General features: G+C 36.5%; 1 protein-coding gene across 2 annotated transcripts in view; it reads left to right on the forward strand.

The window, feature by feature from the left end:
• WIPF1 (WAS/WASL interacting protein family member 1) overlaps positions 1 to 18,391 on the forward strand; it is a 172,750-nt gene that overhangs the window by 42,767 nt on the left and 111,592 nt on the right. The window lies entirely within an intron of this gene.

Raw genomic sequence — 18,391 nt, forward strand, 5'->3', positions numbered from 1 at the left:
ATTTTGCATTTTATTTCATCTGTGTTGGACAGATATTCAGAACTGATATTATGTTTACCAGTAAATAAAACTAGTATTTAGGAATCTTCCTTCCCTCCCTCCCCACCATAATATTTGCTGCTATTTTTGTTTGTGCACTCATGTGTCAGTTAAACATCTGATTTAAGGTTTGGTGCTACTTTTTACTTCTAAGGATTTTTCTAAGAGAATTATATGACAATATTTCTATATTAAATGGTTATTTTTGTCCTATTTTTGCCTTTTTTATTTTTATTGGATAGGAAAAAGTAGTCAATTTTGTCATTTTCCTTAAGAGTATACATATGTGTGTGTTTGTGTAGTAAATGCCTGTGTATAACCAAAAAGATAGTGTTCTTTTTTGTTACACTTAGATTCTGATAGATACAAAGACTGGTGGACTGCAGGTTTTATTTAAAAAAGTTTGTGTGGGGGTGGCTGGGTGGCACAGTGGCTAGAGCACCAGCCCTAGAGTCAGGAGTACCAGAGTTCAAATCGGGCTTCAGGCCTCAGACACTTAATAATTACCTAGCTGTGTGGCCTTGGGCAACCCACTTAACCCCATCTGCCTTGCAAAAACCTAAAAAAAAAAATTGTTTGCATAGTAGGGTAGAAACAAAAGAAAGGACTATCCTTGAAATTGTGCCAATGATTTATGTGTTTTTATTTTTTTTAAGTCAAATTATTCATGTATGCCATTTCTAATTACTTTAAATTAAGGCTCTTTGCTTTTAGAAAACAGAGACAGCAAAAGTAGATATATTGTTGCCATGGAAAAACTTGAGGGCTTTGTTGAAAACACCCAGCCCAAATATTAAATCAAAACCAATTAGTGGGGGAAATGCACCTTCTTTCCTTCCTTCTCACCCCCAGTGAAGTCCATAATGGTTTAGGAAGAAAGGAAGAAAGTTGTATTCAGATGCCCTAGATCATTTTCTTGTTTGTATCTTATGAATGTGCGTTTTCTAGTGTTTTGTGAAATCTAACACTATAGCATAGATTATAGATTTTTAAAGACAGCTTTTAATTTGTTTTGCAGGAAAAGATAACACTAGTAAATGGGGTCATTTGATTTTGTACAAGTTCTGTATTAATAAGTTAGTCTATCAGTAAAAAAAATTAACCTAAAAAAAAGAAAATAACTTGCTTTGGGTAGGAATCAAGGCTCCATTTTCTCCCTGTGTGTCCTTGGGCGAATCATTTCCTTTCTTTAGACCTTGTTGCCTAATGTGTAAAGTAAGAAAGTTATAATAAATCACACAAGCAAAGGATTAGAGCTAAACGCTTTGTCTAAGCCCCTCTTTTTGACATATGAAAAATTTGAGGTTCTTCTAGAAAGGTTAAGTGACTTATTTGTCACTTTCCACACTAGGTGGCACCATAGTGCATAAAGTCTGGAAGACTCATCTTAGTGACCCTGGGCAAGTCAACTTAACCCTGTTTGCTTCAGTTTCCTTACCTATAAAATGAGCTGAAGAGCAAACAGGGCCATCATATCACTTGTGAGAACAATTGTTAAATTTTCCATTTCAACATTTATGTCTCAGAAATAAACAAATGCTTAAAATTATGTTTTGGTTTATAGCTTTGTTGGTTGTCTAGACTTAAGAAAGTGTTAGTAATGCAAATAAAACTTAAAAGCATGTGAGCAAATATCTATGTAACCTTTTTCCCCCAGCACATCCCCTTATATTATTCTCTGAACACTGCTTGAGCTCAGTGGGATTGTAATAGAAGATTCCAAGAATAAAGTCATAACTAGACTGGAGGCTAATTAATGACAACAATAATGACAATAACTAGCAAGCTTCACAACATTCCTGCTCTTCTAACCCTAAGATTCTAGGATTCTTTCAGGAACAGATAAGTTTGTTCCCCCAAATAGATTCAGCACAACGTTTCATTATCAGTCAAGTACATGTTTTTCTGTCAAACATATGGAAGTAATTTATTTATTATCCAAGGCACAGAAACAGAAGGGTTCAGTAGAGAGGTAAATGTAAAATAAAACTACTTGTGTATATCTCCCTAACATAGTTACCTCCATATGGATACGCTTATGATTTTTTTTCATTTATTAGTTGGCATTAGTTTAATCTGATTATTGTTGGTTTTTGTTGTTCACTTATTTCAGTCACATCTGACTCTGTGACACCATTTGGAATTTTCTTGGTAGAGATACTGGAGTGGTCTGTCATTTTCTTCTCCAAATCATTATACAATTGAGGAAAATGAGGCAAACAGGGTTAAGTGACTTGCCCAGGGGCATCTTGCTAGTCTGTGTCTGAGACCAGATTTGAACTCAGGAAGATGAATCTTGATGACTCCAGGAAGTCACTGCACCATTTTAACTATACAGAAGTGAGGAGAAGGAGAAGAAGAGAGAGAGAGAGAGAGAGAGAGAGAAAAGAAGGAGGAGGAGGAGGAGGAAAAGGAGAGGAAGAAGAAGATGAGGGGGAGGAGAAGGAGAAGAGAGAGAAGAAAAAGGAGGAGAAGGAGAAGAAGAAGAAGTCCAACCAGAGGCTGTCATGTTTTGCTTACTTCTTGATTATTTCTCATCTAGTTGCAGGACTCTCGGACATCACTGGCTTCTCTACAGTGACCCAGAAAGCTAATTATTAGGAAAACCTCATTATACTTTGAGATCTTATCATCCAGGGTCCTCCACTCATCACTACTCTCAACCCCTCTCATTGAAGGTGGAGCTGTTAAACTCTAAAACCTCCATTTAAGGAGGCAGCTCAAATGAAAACATTCCATTTCTTACCTGGCTACATCTCTCTTGGGGCATCTCTGACTCTATAGAACCTCCCCTAGTTTCTTTTGTGTGTTGTTTTCTGTTGTTAGATTGCAAGTTCCCTGAAGGTAGGGACTGTATTTTTATTTGTATTTGTATTCCCAGCACTTTGACAGTTCCTGGCAGGAGGTATCTGCTTAACAAATGTTTATTAACTATTAGTTACTTAAGGTTGAAAGTAATTGCTCTTAACCCACTATTGTCATGCCGAGGAGCTAATTCTTTTCTGCCTTTAGGAAGTTGAGGGTCCTGTTGAAAGCAAGGTCATGAGTTATTGGATGTGGTTTTTCTTAAACTTGAACAGGATCTTTCTCTGTAGCTGTTAAAGATAGCTCATTGTCATATTTAGAATGCTTCTTTAGTCTTGGTTCTGCCTTTTTCTGTCTGTCAGAGAGGAAGGCCTGGATTCAAATTTTGCCTCTAAGACTAACTGGAAAAAAATCATACCCAAGCCATTTAACCTGAATTCCACTTACCAAATGGGGGTAATGTAACAATGGTGCCAACATCACAGAGCTATCATGAAGCCCAGCTCCTTAGAGATTAGATTACTTACTTGTGGCAAGGCCTGAACCCTGGTCTTCCTGATTCTCAGGCCAGTTTTCTATCCACAATGCCATTCTCCCTCTCTCTGAATTATTAGACAATCCTTTTAGATTTAGAGTACACCAGAGAGTCAACCATACTCTTCCATTAAAGAAGTGGAGAAAATTTCTTTTGATTTTGAATGTTCAACCTAAACTAAGGCCTTGTATGAATGGAATTGTTTTTCAAATGACATAGGGTGTCCCAAGTTCTTGGTATAAAAGTTAGTTGTAGATATTTTTCCTTTTCAGCCATGTCTGACTCTTCAAAACCCCATATAGGTTTTCTTGGTAACAGTGGTTGGCTGTTTTCTTCTCTATTGGATTAAGGCAAACAAAGGTTAAGAGATTTATTAAGATCCCACTGCCTGTCTAAGACTGGATATGAACCCTGATCTTCCTGACTCCAGACCATTGCTCTATTGAGCCAACTTCTCATATTCTCTCTCTCTCTCTCTCTCTCTCTCTCTCTCTCTCTCTCTCTCTCTCTCTCTCTCTCTCTCTCTCTCATTCTGTCATGGGGAACTGGTTATAGTTTTCATCAAAGACCAGTCAAATACCAGTGTAAAGATGATTTGATAAATAAAGTGCTTCAAATGTAAGAAGGCAGCTTCCCTTCTTTCTCTTGTGGATACTTCTGGGTAATTTGGTAGTGGTTATCTTTTTCGTCGTGGGATTTTTGCGGGAGAGAGAGAGGGAAGTCTAGAACTGTAATTTAACTGATGTTAGGAAGGGAGGATGGGGAACTCCCCATTGGAAACTTCCACTACAGAGAATGGCAATTTATACTCAGTTGCTTGGGGCTGTTGAGAGGTTAGGCCACTTACTTGTGTCAAGACCTGAACCCTGGACTTCTTGATTCTTAAGTCAGTTTTCTATCCACTATGCCCTGCTCCCTCTCTCTGAATTATTAGATAATCCTTTTAGATTTAGAATATGCCAGGGCCAACCATACTCTTCAATTAAAAAAATTGGAGAAAATTTATTTTGATTTTGAATGCTCAACCAAACTTCCAGTCTGTCCTCACATTCATTTCCCTCTATGGTTCTGATTAAGGGTTTTCTTTCCTAGTCTTCATATAGTTCTGAACATCTGAGTTCATTAACTAAGGTACTGTCCTATCTACACTATTTGCAATCTGGGGAAAGGTTGTTCCTGATAGGAACATGTCGATAGAGAAATAGCTTCCCCCCGCCCAGTTTGATTTTTTTCTCTCACTTCTAATCTGCCACTGCCCAACTAAAACTCCCCCTCCTTTTTTTATTTAGAGTGTTTCTTAGAAATAAAACTTAACCATTATCTTATTATGTACTTTTGCTATCTCTTATACTTTATTTTTCTTCCTTAAGGATATGATTTCTCTCTCCTCACATTCAACTCAGATCATTGTATACCATGGAAATAATGTAAAGACTAACAGACTGTCTTCTGTGGTGGGTGAGGGAGGGAAGCAAGATCAGGGGGGAAATTGTAAAACTCAAAAATAAATAAAATCTTTCTTTTAAAAAAAAAAGAAACAAAACCTGGTGGTAATCTGACAGAGAAATATTTTCCAGACATATGTAGTAAGTTTCTACCTTAATATTCAAAGAACAATGAGTAATCTCTCCCAAGTGTTTTCTGGAAAAAAGTTTTTACTTTCTCTGAATTAAAGATCACTGGGGAATAATCCTGAAATAACCTCTTAACAGAGACAACAGACATGTTTGTTTCTGAGGTCTTAAACGCAAAGTCTTTTGAATGGCATCTCCCTAATTATTTCCATCATAAAGAATGTTTAACTTTCTCTTGATGCTTTTGAAATTGTTACAAAGATGGAAAAAATAAAACAGAACAACCCTCCTGTTCTCAGACCTTCCATGGGTCTCACTACCTAAAGAATAGTCAAACTGCTTAGTGTCTCCTTTCTTTGGACCTTATTATCCTACCCAACTCTCTCTCACGGTTGCCCTTCTTAATGAGAAAGCCAATCTGAACCATTTACTTTTTCTCTAAACATGTACTTATGCTCTCTCATTTCATTGCCTTTGCTTACACAATACATTTTACATAAAATGTCAGTTTTCAAATTGCTTCCTGTTGAAATTCCACCCGTAATTCAAAACTCATTTCTAATACCTCCTCTTCCGTGCAGCCTTCTCTGAAGCTTCTCAGCCAGAAATGATGTGTTCTAATCTCTCTTTACTGTTTTATAATGCTTATCACATTCAACCACACAGTACAGTTATTTTTGTAGATGCCTTATCTCCTGACTAGACTATGTTTTGTGTAGAGCAGAGTACATGTCTTATTTAGCTTTGAATTACCCATAACACCATAAAGGTGCTCAATAAAAGTTAGTTGAATGGAATTAAATCAGTCATGCCTATCTTAGCATCTCTTTTAAAGCATTCAGACTAATTCAAACTTCTTTTAAAACAGTTTTGGATAAGACTAATATGGAAATATGTTTTGTGTGATTGCATATGGGTAACCTGTATCAAATTGCTTACCCTCTCAAGGAAGAGGGAAATCAGGGAGGAAGGAAGACAATTTGGAACTTGAAATTTTTTAAATGAATTAATAAATTATTTTACATGTAAAATATTCAAAAAATAAAAACAAACTGTTTTGGACATTTTTATCAGTAACTTAGAGTCATAGATGGCAAGATCCCAGTGGGCAAGGACATCAGATTTAATAATGAAACATGACAGGGATATTTGTAAATTTGTGTACTTAAAATGTACAACTTCACAAATGACAAAACACAATCACAAAAAATCAACTTCATGAATTCAAGATGGAGGCGGTGTGGCTCAATCATAGTTTATCTGAAGAAGATCTGGCAGATTTAGTGGATTGTAAAAAGTCAGTGTCATTATAATGACATTATAATGAACATCATAATGTTCAGGATAAAGGCATAAAAAGCATAATGCTCAGGATAAAACCCCCTTACATTCAGCTCTTGTCAGATCATATCTTGAATGTATTGTGTTTGGTTCTAAGTATCACATCTTAGGAAATGACAACCTGGAGAGGATCCAAAGTAAGGTACCCAGAATGATGAAGAGCCTTGAGATAACAAATAAGAATCTTTTTTAAGAGATTGGGTATATTCAATTTGGAACAGCTAGGTGGTGCCATAGAGCATTGAGTGCCAGGCCTAGACTTGGGAAGACTCATCTCCCTGAGTTCAAATGTAACTTCAGACACTTAGTAGCTGTGTGACCTTGAGCAAATCAATGAACTGTATGCCTCAGTTTCCTCATTTGAAAAATTAACTGGAAGGGGTGGCTAGGTGGTGCAGTGGATGGAGCACTGGCCCTGGAGTCAGGAGTACCTGAGTTCAAATCCGGCCTCAGACACTTAATAATTACCTAGCTGTGTGGCCTTGGGCAAGCCACTTAACCCTGTTGCCTTGCAAAAACTAAAGGAAAAAAAACTGGAGACAGAAATGCCAAACCACTCCAATATCTTTGCCAAGGAAGCACTGAAAAAAGTCACAAAGAGACAGATACAACTAAAAATAAAATAAAATAAAATAAAATAAAAGGAGAAGACTTAGAAAAAGATATAAAAGCTACCTCCAATATATAAAGACTGTCACTATGCTTGGTCCCAGAGAACAGAATTGGAAGCAATGAATGGAAGTCAAAAGAGATGGATTTAAAATGCACTATGGGCAAGTTCCTAAAAATTAGAGATAGCTAAAAGTAGAAAGGACTTCTTCCAGAGGTCACGTAGTAAATAAGCTTCTGAGATTGCATTTGAACTGGGGTCCTTCTAACTCCAGGACTAGCCTTCTATCTTTTGGTTACGTAGCTGTCTCTGCTGTGAGTATTTATTAGGTATATTATAGAGGGACTTTTTGTGAAGATTAAATTTAGACGGCTTCTGAAGTCTCTTCCTCTTGACATTCTGCTTGTCTGGAGAGGGAGAGGGGTGTGAATCAGTAAACTTCACTAGATTGAAATTTCTCATTGTTTTCTTGTTGGTTTTAAAGCAATTAACTTTGAACTGAATTTTAGAATGAACTTTGCCAATCTTAGAAATCATTACTGAAGGTATTGATTTTGTCTTTTTCAAAGCAAATTAATAGGCCTGATTCCTACACTTCAGAAGATGGCAGTCTCAAACAGACAGCTCTTACCCAGACAGAAATGCAAATATAAAAGTGTCTCTGTGCAATTATGCCAATATTAATTAATGTGCTCATATAAGATTTTATTATCTGCTTTGTGACTAGGAAGATGCTATCTCATTACCCGTCTAAGCAAGGTCATAATCTATATTCCCTACCATTCCCCTCCCTGTCTATGATAAATAGCCCCATGGAAGGATACAGTCATACTGGAATAATGACAGCCTCATCTTGTGGGAGCTGGAGACAACATAGCTCCCATCACCAAATTGTTGCAGAGGTGGCATAGAAGTATGACTTTGCCTTCCCCACCCACCTATCCACCTCAACAGTTTTGGGTTGAGTTCTTTTTCCAAAATGTCTGGACCTGTTTCCTGCCTTAGCTAGGCATCTTGGATTCTCCCACAATATATCATTCATTAAGATGAGGAGGAATGATACAGGAGGGCCAGCCAGCATCCATGGAGCAGGCCAGTCTGATTCCCATGATTCCAGATCACTGGAGAGACCTTAGTATGCAATCAGTTCTCTTGCTCCCTCCTCCTCAGCTTACTCATCACCCCGTAAATTGTCATGTCCTGCTTCCCCTACTGAAGAGATGGTTGGGCTCAACAGGGAGCAATGTTCAACTGGCTTCCCATTTACTTCTCTGTGAACATGACTCCTAAATTCTCCAAGGATCATGGGTGCAAGATTCAGATCCAGGAAGGAAACCAAAGTGGAGCTAATTTGGAGCCTTCTTTTTAAAAGAATGGTCTTGTTTTTGTCTTTGTATTTGCAATACCTAACAGAATATTTTTAAAGTGAGATGAAGTGAAATAATTAGCCAGGAACATCAAGGGTTTTAATAGTTAGGCTTGAAATCAGAGACCTAATGAGAGATGAGGTTACTAGAATTTTTCTGAACTACTGAAGTGGATGATGTCTAAGGGGTGTACTTCCACTTCACACAGAACACATCACACTGTCTTCTGTCAACTATGCAACATGATCACTGCCACCTCCCCTCTTGCCTGGTCCTGGATCACCACTTCAAGGGTCCTAACTCTGCAGGTCCCCTCTCCTGGACCCACTCCCTGCCCACTCTCCACTCTCCACTGGAGTCTGGAGGTTGAGGGATCAATCTTTGCTCCCTCTGCTTTAGGGTTCAAGCTCCATCTTCTTCAGCACCATTGTAACCAGTCAAAGAAAGTTCTTCCAGCCTTTCCTCAAACGAACTTGCCCCAGGCTCCAGAATTCCTACTTATGACCCTATTCTCCATGCACAAGCAATGAGCTGTATTCATTCTCTAAAAAAGTAAAAATTTTACATATTATAAATAACTTCTTGTTTCAGTCCCTTTCCTCTAAAAGCAGCTAGATGGTACAGGGAATAGAGAACTAGAGTTGGACTACAAAGAGCTAGGCTGAAATCCTACCTCAGGTATGACCCTGGGCAAGTCACTTAGCCTCTATTTGCCTTAGGTTTTTCACCTGTAAATGGGGATAATAATACCACCTAACTCCCAGGGCTATTGTGAAGCTTAAATGAGTTGCTATTTATAAGTGTTTTATAAACCTTGCAGTGCTATGTAAATGTTGGTTATTCTTCTACTCAGAGTTTTTCAAATCCCTTGAGACATGTTTTAAGAGCTCTAAACATAGTTATCTTCTTGCTTGCTTTTGGAGACTTTGGTAGACTATCCTCTATGCCGTAAACATCTTCTTTAAATGACTTGTTCCCTTCACAAACAGGAAACAGATAACCAAGCTTTAAGTTGAAAGTGTGAAGATATACATAATGCCTGTTTAGAGTCAAACAGATTTGACTTCTCAAATAATGAAATGGCATGTTCCATTTTCTTCAGTTTTTTTCCTTTTTATATTAGGTCTAGGATTATAGATTTCAAGGAAATACATTCCTCATGCAATGATGCACAGGTAACATAACTGCCCTGGGACTCAGTTTCCTCATCTGGGATCACTGTTTTCTTCCAGTTCTAATACTGAGACCAAAATCACTATAATCTCTCATCTTATAAATAATGAAGATTAAACCCAAACAATGTTAAATGACTCGTTCAAAGTCACACAAGTAGTAAATGGCAGGGCCAGGATTCAAAGCTAGGGCTTTTGACCACTGAATCACTCTCCTGCTATTCCTTTAGCCTTGAGATGGGTATGGGGCATAGTTAAAATAGAACCATTCAAGGAACATTCTTATCTCTTGGTCAGAGTGCTTGTTTTAGAAGAATATCTTTAGCCTTTTGTTACAATTTTTGAAAGAGTAAGACCTAAGCCTCATTGACTAAGGGGCTTCAATTTTGATACTGGAGGGTTTTATTCCTTTTAATCTAGTAATCTAGGCTTTGTCACAACATAGTTTTCTTCTTGCCTGTCCAAGAAAAAAAAAATCATGTAATTAGCTAAATCTAGTCTGTTACCCACTTTTGAGCATTAAACCTCTTATGACTTTCATCAAAGACTGTTTTAAATGCTACATTTCAAAACAGAACTTATAGAATTCATCTATATGGTAATGTCCAGAGAACCCCAAATATTTGCTTTTTGAAATTATTGCAATTAGGACCATATTTTTGGCATCTTTGTTGCAGAAGGTAAATACTTTATTGAAGAATAATTATCATAATCTACTTCCCTTTTCAAAAGATTGATGTGACCTTGGGGGAGTCACTGCCCATCTTTAAGGCTTAGTTCCTCATCTGTAAAATGAGGAGGTTGGACATGACTTCTAAGGTCCTCACAAGATTTAAATTTATGATGTTTCAGTTGTTTTTTTAATTTTTACAGTCATGTCTGACTCAGTGGCCAACTTGAGGTTTCCTTGGAAAAGGAACTGGAATGGTTTGTCATTTTTTCCTCTCCAGCTCATTTTACAGATAAAGAAACTGAGGCAAAAAAGCTCAAGTGACTTATATAGTTGGTAAGTGTCTGAGACCAAATTTGAACTTGAAGATGGGTCTTCCTGACTCCAGAGATGTTCTAACCACCATATCTCACAATTGCCCTTTTCATTACTAGCAAATATGCAAGAGACTGCAGAAATTGAGGAACCTGGCTGTGCTTCTCCATTTTACAAATTATGCTAATGTGCACTTACAGTTCTTTTTGTTTCTTTAACTAAGTTAGTCATACCCTAGGATAAAGCAGTATATGTCAGCTCTTTCTACAGTGATCCAGGATCATTCTGGTTTAGTCCAAAATGTGTGGGTGTTAGGGCAGGGATAGGGATTGAAATGGGAAAGGAGAGCAACTACTGAAGTATAATGAAAGTGTCACTTGGTCATTATTTCATGTCTTCTAGTTATCAAATGCCAGGAGCTTTTAAGGCAAGACCCCTAAGAAGCCTATAAATAGATTTCAGGGTCAGAGCTCTGTAAACATGGATGGGGAAAAAAATTACAACTTTATCTCAATATAATTGGTTGCCTTTGTGATTCTGTATCTTATTTTGTGCATTTAAAAACATTCTGAGAAACAATACATAAACTTCATCAGACTATCACAGGTTCCATGACACAAAAAAAAAGGTTAACAGCCCCTGACGATACTAAATTTTGCCTATTGAGGCAGAGAAGTAACATTGTATTCAGGAAACCAAGATTTTTGTTGCTGTTCTTTGCTTTTCAATTGTGTCCAACTCTTCATAACCCTATTTGGGGTTTTACTAGTAAAGATACTGGCATGGTTCGCCATTGCCTTCTACAGCCAATTTTACAGATGAGGACATAAATGGATGGCAAGTGACTTGCCCAGTGACTAGTATGAATCTAAGATCAGCTTGGAACTCAGCAAGAAGAGTCTTCCTAATTCCAGGTGAGCACTCTATCCCCTGACCCACTTAGCTGCCCCAAGATGCTAATATGAGTGAAAATTCAGTTGTGTCCTACCAAACTGGAAAGGTTTTAAATTGGGACCCAGAGATAGAATGTTGTCTCAGGAACCTCCTCCTCCCCTAACTAAATTCTGAAAGGTTTATCTTCAAAAAACTGATGACTAGATGATGAGTTTTTATTTTTGAGTATATATGCGTGTTTGGGTTCCCCCCCCCCACCCGCCCTTATGAAGACCATCTACTAAATCCTGGAGGGGTTGAAATTTAGATGAGTAGAGGATATACTTAAACCAATTAAATCATAGAGTATTTGAATTATTGAGTAAAAAGAGTAAGCAAAGGGCAATGGTATAGGTGAAAAACCTGTTTTAGCACATCCATGCCTGAAACAGTCAATCTGGGAAATCAAGTTCAACTGACAAAGTAGTCCCTATATCTCATATGCTCCATTTGCCCCAGATAATGCAGCCTCTGCTTACTAATATGCAGCTGCCAAACTGCCCTGCTCTAAAGAGGAAATGGAAAGAACAGGGGTGATCCTGCCATGGGTGACTTGAGTTTCCATTCATGAGGTGAATGTACTTTGCTTAGAGACTGTGCCATTCCATCCTTCAGTTGGCCTCCTCTGTAAACAGACATTAGTAGCTAGATCTGAAACTTTTAAAATGAAAATTCAAATAAAAAGATACTTTCATTGGCCTATGTCTTAGAACCAGAGAAAAGAACTGAGAATCAAAGGAATTAGTTATGAATATCAAATATGATTAATAGGAGATAACGTTCCATAAAATACATAGAACGCCATATAGTTGGAAAGTAAGTTCTTTGAAGACAGGGGCTATATTACTGTTTTCTTTGTAGCCTAATAAATGTTTTGGTTGAAATTAAGTGAATAGAAAAGGCCTATCCAATTGGGGGACAGTTATAAAGGCAAGGGTAGCCTGATGAAAATTAAGAAATATTAGAAAATTAAAACCAGGCCAGGAAAATGAACAAATTGAGGGATAAAATGAATAAATGGTGAATTAGAAGGAATAGGTGATGAAAGTGGGAGTATCTTGTTCCAAATCACTCTAAAACATTTACTTCTGCATACACCCTTTAGGGTTTGCCTCCATGAAGTTCAGTTCTTTTGGACTATAGATGAAGAAAATGAGGCCCAAAGTCAGAAAGGGGATTACTTAAGAACCAGAAATATATCCCAAATCTTTTGATTTTTTTTTTTAGTTTTTGCAAGGCAATGGGGTTAAGTGATTTGCCAAAGTTTCACACAGCTAGGTAATTATTAAGTATCTGAACTCAGGACTCCAGTCCTGTATCTGACTCCAGGACCAGTGCTCTATTCACTGCACCACCTAGCTACCCTCATTCTTTTAATTTTTTGACCAATTTTTATGAATCCATCACTTGATGGTACCTTGTAAGTCCTGTTGGATCAGGATATTGTAAAGAAAGAACAACTTGGGTTGTAAATTTGAGAGAATGAAGTGAGATTTGGAAGTGGATTGGGTAGAAAGGTGACAGGAAATTTGATTTATAGATAGAAACAAAAGGATGGTTGGTATCTTGGAGGGAAACAATAGCAGAAAATTCAAGCCAGGCAGGATCAAATGAGCTGAGGCAGATAATGAACAAAATAATACAAGATGGAAAAAGAAAATAGGTGATGAAAATGGTAAGGTCTGTTCTGTATCATTCTAAAATGTTTACTTATGCATGCCTCCCTTTATGGTCTGCCACTAAAAATAGAAAAGTGAAATTATCATTCTTGCTGAGTGCCTCAGAGTAGAGAGAGGGGACCTACTAGAAAAAGGAAGGAAATGGACGGTAACCTTGAGTCCACATTTATGTGGAAGAAGGGCAGGCAGGCAGATGAAGAGGAAAACATATAAATAACTCATTACAGTTTCAAAAAATAAGATTTTTAAGTAGAATGCTGTATTGTTCCTTCACGAGTGATTCATCCGGCATGGAAATATCTGTACCTTGAGACTCTAGAACTGTCTGTATCTGTGATCAATTTTTAATCAACATAAATGGTGTCATAAATTATACATGACAAAATAACATAATGTATGGCACAATGAAGGATAAATAATTTAAATGATTAAAAACTGTTCTGCTGTCAAAGTTCTGAAATGTGTGAACTATATTAGAAATTTCTAATTAGAGATTCAAAATAGGGTGTTGAAAGAAGTGGTATCTTGATTGCCATGGTGGAAAGCACATGGGATTTGGAACATGAGGGACCAGGGTTCAAATCTCAGTTCTGTCCATTCTATCTATGTGACCTTAGATAAGTCCCTTATTCTCTGAGGGCCTTTTCTTCATTTATTAAATTAAGAGGCTTAGTCTTGACGAACTCTAAGAGGGAATAATAGAGATGTAAGGCACTTAATACCTTAAAGATCTAAGAAACTAAGTGAAGTTTGAACACATGGTCCTAATTTTCTCTCTAGCCCTGTCTCTCACTTTCTATAGGTATAGAGATTGGTGCTTACCCACAGAGTCTGGAATCAAATCCTCTTTTAAGGTGTCTTAAAAAAAACTGTTGTTCTATGATTCTGAGGAATTCCTTTCCCTCCACAATCTAAGTCTTGTACCATGCTAGCTTAAGGAAGATGGTGCCTTCTTCTACTGTCTCTGTTCTACATTGACATCCCCAGATTTCTGTTTGTAACTGTCACACAGTTATAAGTAGAGCTAGAAGTCCAGCAAAAACTGTGTTCTATGCTATATGTCTATAATCATGCTCCTACCCCTGTTCTTATGAGGTAAGTCATAAGAATATTATTACACTGCTCAGCATATACCCTAAGGAGGTCATTAATAAAAAAAAAAAAAAGGAAGACCCTATATACACCAAAATATTTAATGCAATACTTTTTGTGGTAACAAAGGGAAAAAGTATGAACCTATCAACTAAAGAATGGCTCAGTACATTGTTACACATGAATGTAGTAGAATTTTACTGTTCTGTTCGAAAAGTAAAAAATGATGATTATAGTGAAGCATGGAAAGATTTATATGAACTGATGCTACGTAAGCAAAATCAAGAAAATAATATTCACAATAATTACAACAATATAAATGGAAATGTGAAGGGAAAGAACAATTATGAAACAATTTAAAAATGAATGTGGCAGAGTTGCAAAGAAGAACTTGGCTCCAAAGCAGAAATTTGAGAAGAAATCTCCCCCTAACCCCACACCATAGTGTGGGGGGTCTATACAGTCTAAAAATTGCATATCTTAGTAAAAAAATAGTTAAATGGGGTATTTATCTAGAAGGAGAGAGAACAAAAGAGGGGGAAATTTAGGCAATGTAAAAAATTTATAAATAAAAAATGTTTAAATATGATGCACTATGGTATACCATGTTCTATTAATGAATGTTCTATTATATTTCTTTGGTATTTCATGTACATTTTCCAAAGTTCCAAGAAGGATTTACAATTGTAAATGCATACTAAAGGCATTATTTATCCACTCTCCACCACAAAAGTTACCCATTGGCCTAAATAATTGGTTCAGTGGGATTAAATGTATCACTCACCGTACTCTTTTGGTTTATCTTTGGTCTAAAGTTAATACCATTTATTTTTTATCTGCTGGCCTGTATAATACATGATATAGGTTTCGAAAGACCTGGCATCATTCTCTGTTAGCTATACTTTTATTTATTTATTTATTTTAGGTTTTTGAAAGGCAAACGGGGTTAAGTGGCTTGCCCAAGGCCACACAGCTAGGTAATTATTAAGTATCTGAGACCAGACTTGAAACTTGAACCCAGGTACTCCTGACTCCAAGGCCGGTGCTTTATCCACTCTGCCACCTAGCCGCCCCCTATACTTATACTTTCACAAAACACAAAAGAATCACAGATAATTTCCCTTATACTAATCTTTTCTTTTTTTTTTTTGCTTAATACTTATTTAGCAACCAACCAACAGATTATATGCAAAGGCCTTAGTGGTTGACTTCTCACACTCCATAACAAAAACTCTTACATTAGTTTATTGTCATTAAAACTCTGCAACCTATTTCATTATACAGAAAGGTAAATTTGACCAAGTTTATTACAATTCTACAAGCCACATGTACTTATCAAATAGATGTATAAAAAGATACTACAGGTGTCTTAGGAGCAACTAACTGACAAAGGGGATAGAGTACTAGGTCTGGAGTCAGGAAGACTTATCTTCCTAAATTCAAATCTGGCCTCAGATACATATTAATTATGTGACACTGATAAGTTGCTTAACCCTGTTTGCCTCAGTTATCTCATCTGTAAAATGAGTCAGGGAAGTACATGGTAAACCACTCCAGTATCCTTGACAAGTGGGGTCACAAAGAGTCAGACACAACTGAAAACGACTGAATAACAACTAGGTGCTAACAGGCACATGAAGACTAACCCAATAATCTCACCTGATCATGGGACAGATAGCAGTCACCATGCTTTGTGCAACCTTTGAGAACACATCATAATCGTCATTCTGATTGATACTCAGCACTTGAATTCCAAATCCCTCTGCTCCCCATCAAGAGCTATGTTACTACTTAGAGGCATGACCAAAAGAAACAGGAAATTAGTTGAATCAAAGTCAATTAACTACTTTAAATCCTTTCCTTTATAGTAATGCTCATTTTTCTTCCAAAGAGAGCAGGACAATCAACACATATCTTGTACCAGGCTCTGCACTAAGTGAGCATTTCCCGTACTTTAAAACTTATTTGAATAGAAGTGTTGGATAGATTTTTTGAAATATTATATTGATGGCTATTTTTTTTCACATTATCATTTCCTGGTGTATTCCTTCCCCACTGAACCATCTCTAGTATCAAAGAAAAACGGTTAAAATCCACCAGCAAAGGAATGTTGACCACCAGTATATACAACATTCCACCCCTATATTCCCTGCCTTTCTTCTGACAAGAGGATGTGTTTTAATCATCTGATCTCTCCAAAACCAAAATTGGTCATCATAATTGGAGTTAAGATGCCTTTTAGTATTATTTGCATTAATATCATTCTAGTTGGGGGTGGCTAGGTGGCGCAGTGGATAGAGTACTGGCCTTGGAGTCAGGAGTACCAGGGTTCAAATCCAACCTCAGACACTTAATAATTACCTAGCCATGTGGCCTTGGGCAAGCCATTTAACCCCACTGCCTTGAAAAATCTAAAAAAAAAAAATATTCTAGTCAATGCGCATATTTTTCTTAGTTTTGCTCTCTGCTCTGCATCAGTTCATTCAAATCTTGTGTTTCTCTGAATTCTTCATATATGATGTTATTTATGGTAAAATGACAGTCCATTTTATTCATATATAACAATTTGTACAGCCATTCTCCAATCACTTGGGATCCATTTTGTTTCCAAAAAGTGCTACTATGAATATTTTTATATCTAAAGGACCTTTCTTTCTCATTTTGACCTGAATACCCTGTAGTGGAATGACTGGATCAAAGTTTATGAATAGTTGGGTGAGTTTTCCTCACACTATTTTCCAAAACAGTTGAACTAATTCCAGTTACATCAAGAACGTATTAATGTGTTCATCAATCCTCAGACCTTCTTATACTGACTTTCCATCTTTTATTATATTTGTAAATTTAGACATGTGAAGGGAAACCTCAGAGTTATTATCATCCCCAATTCTCTTATTAGTAATTTGAACATTTATCCTGTTACTGATTGCTTTTGACTACTTAACTATTAAAGAATGTATGTTTGTGTGTGTATATGTATGAGAGAGAGACTATATTATATACAATAAATTACAATATATTATATTTATTCTACTAATATTGTCAAATAATATTAATATAATATATATATAGTATGCCAGATAGAGACACATTTTTTTATGTTGGGTTGCTTTTAATTCTTTCTTAATTTTTCAATTTCAATAAGGAAGAATATTAATTATTTTCCTATGTCCATTTCTTGGAACATTGTGAAGATGAATTAGAGACTTTTAAAATCTAAAAGCACTTAAAACTTTTGAAGGAAAGAACCTATTATCTAGACAAAGCCTTACTGATATTTTTAAGATAGTGTCAATAGTTTGACCTTAGACCAAATTCTTAAAATTCTTAAATTTCTTGTCTTTACAAAGTAATCGGATAATATATGATCCTAGGAATAGAACTAAAAATGACCTTAGAAGTCAGTGCCCAGACTTCCTTTTTTTAAAAAATGTTTTCTTGATGTCCTTTTTTGTTCTTTTTTGCATCATTGTCAGTTGAATTCTCCCTTAGCCCTCTCATAATAGTACTCTTATGACTGGTCAAGCAAAAAAGTGTCAGATGTACAAAAAATGTATGTATACCTCAATCAAAATCTCCAGCCCTTCACTACTCAACTGAAAGCTGGGGGGCTTGCTTCACTTTCAGTTGTCTGAAATGCTAATTGGTCACTGCACTGACCAGTTCTGAAATTTTCATTTACTTTGTTGTGATCATTATATTAATTTTTCTTTTAGTTCTTATTTTGCTTAACATCTATTCAAACAAGTCTTTTCAGATTCCTCTGAATTTTTTCATGCTATTTTAATAATATTAAAAAGAGCATAGATTTGGATTTGCAAAGGATCTTGAAGTTCTAGTTTATCTGAGCTAGATTTTGCAGATTGGGAAATTGAGGCAGATAGAGATTAAGTGACTTGCCCTGGGACATTAAACTAGTGTTATATAAAACAGGATTAGGATTTGCATCCGATTCCAAATCTATTGTTCTATTCACTATGCAATACAATTGTTTTATTCCACTATACTTATATATAGTTGGTTCAGCCATTACCCAGTTGTTGGGCTCCACTGATAATTATGTTTGTAATATGCATGTAAATTTATGTGATGATTTTTAGATTTGGGAACTCTGGTCTATGCTTCTGGATTTCCAGTGAGTCACAAATTCAGTAATGAGGTGGGTTAGTAAAAGCATTGAGCAGTTCTGAATTGGGAAACCTGGTAGAAGACTTGGAGATCTGTCCCATCCATTAGGCCATCCAATCCATTAAGCAGTA

Source organism: Macrotis lagotis, chromosome 1 (genome assembly GCF_037893015.1).
Source record: "Macrotis lagotis isolate mMagLag1 chromosome 1, bilby.v1.9.chrom.fasta, whole genome shotgun sequence".
NCBI lineage: Eukaryota > Metazoa > Chordata > Mammalia > Peramelemorphia > Peramelidae > Macrotis > Macrotis lagotis.